Consider the following 1,602-nt stretch of genomic DNA (forward strand, 5'->3'; position numbering starts at 1 on the left):
GGCTACTGGCTAAACCGTGCTACTGTGGGGGCCTCGCTATCTACCGAGCCGCCAGGTGAACGTAACCAGATCAGACGCACAGATGAGCCTCTGTGGGAACCAGTGACCATACAGAATGCAACGTGACCTGCGCCAGATACTGTTAGCTGGGGCTCATTCAGTGGGATCATATGTGATATAATTCATTCGATTATAGCAGATATGTGTATGGTACATTTCCCCAGTAACCTAAGTACCTGAGGGGTACACAACAAAGCAGGATCACACTTTTTCAGTCAGGCCCCGTTTCCAGCATTGTGGAACATCTCTTCTGCGCTCGACCTGCACAAGCACTGTTCATAACACTAACCGTTCACACCCTTCTTTGGCAGAGGAAATGTTGCAGGTTTTAAAGCTTATTTCCTGCAATTCTACACATTTTTTGCCGTTTTAAAGCTAAGTTTCTTGCAATGCTGTACATTTTGCATTCATGTGATATTCGATTGACAAACAAAATCTATATGGGCTCAAAAATATAGCTAAAAAACAGCTGACATGGGCTAGTTGATATGGACATTTCTGATACACTATAAATAGCTCTCGAAGGTCTGCAATGACAAGAGGATTCTACTTGTGCATTCCACTATTACAACTTCTAGATTAAGTTGAAAGCAGGGCATGTGCTCACTCTTAAATAAAGTCTGATTATTTGTCTGGCGGGATCAGATACAATTCTATTCCACTTAGAGATCACTTGCATTTGGTACAAGAGTTTATTTACAACAGTGATAACAGGGTTAGTGCGTGTGTAAACCTGTGTGTGTACACCGTCCTGTGTGCGCGCGCGCCCGTACACCGTCCTGTGTGTGTGTACGTACACCGTCCTGTGTGTGTGTACGTACACCGTCCTGTTGTGTGTGTACGTACACTGTCCTGTGTGTGAGTACGTACACTGTCCTGTGAGTACGTGGGTACACTGGCCTGTGTGTGTGTACGTACACTGGCCTGTGTGTGTGTACGTACACTGGCCTGTGTGTGTGTACGTACACTGGCCTGTGTGTGTGTACGTACACCGTCCTGTGTGTGTGTGTACGTACACCGTCCTGTGTGTGTGTGTACGTACACCGTCCTGTGTGTGTGTGTACGTACACTGTCCTGTGTGTGTGTGTACGTACACTGTCCTGTGTGTGAGTACGTACACTGTCCTGTGTGTGAGTACGTACACTGTCCTGTGTGTGAGTACGTACACTGTCCTGTGTGTGAGTACGTACACTGTCCTGTGTGTGAGTACGTACACTGTCCTGTGTGTGAGTACGTACACTGTCCTGTGAGTACGTGGGTACACTGTTCTGTGTGTGGGCTGTGCTTTCACTAGCAGTCTAACGCCAACAGGGTCCAGCCTCAGAGAAATAAACTAAAACCAAGATATCAGGTAAATATTCGACAGGTAATTTAAAAGCTGAACGTGTAGTACATCATTGCCATAATTACTATAATACAGGTTTCTACTAGGCGGTTGGGTGTAAAGGAATCTCAGACTACAAAAGCAGTATCTTCACCACACCAGCAACATGGAGGGGTGTCCGTCTGTATGTATATTAACAAGTCCAGGCACTGATTTAA

General features: G+C 45.9%; 1 protein-coding gene across 4 annotated transcripts in view; it reads right to left on the reverse strand.

Annotated features, from left to right (window-relative positions):
- Positions 1 to 733: 733 nt before the first annotated feature.
- The window catches only part of LOC118382511 (spermatogenesis-associated protein 13-like), a 43,249-nt gene continuing 42,380 nt past the window's right edge, over positions 734 to 1,602 (reverse strand). For all 4 annotated transcript variants that reach the window (XM_052503015.1, XM_052503019.1, XM_052503013.1 and 1 more), the window contains one exon: positions 734 to 1,602. This exon is cut by the window's right edge and continues 379 nt beyond it. The gene's annotated coding sequence lies outside the window, so the exon portion shown is untranslated.

The sequence above is a fragment of the Oncorhynchus keta genome, chromosome 4 (assembly GCF_023373465.1).
Source record: "Oncorhynchus keta strain PuntledgeMale-10-30-2019 chromosome 4, Oket_V2, whole genome shotgun sequence".
In the NCBI taxonomy this organism is placed as follows: Eukaryota; Metazoa; Chordata; class Actinopteri; order Salmoniformes; family Salmonidae; genus Oncorhynchus; species Oncorhynchus keta.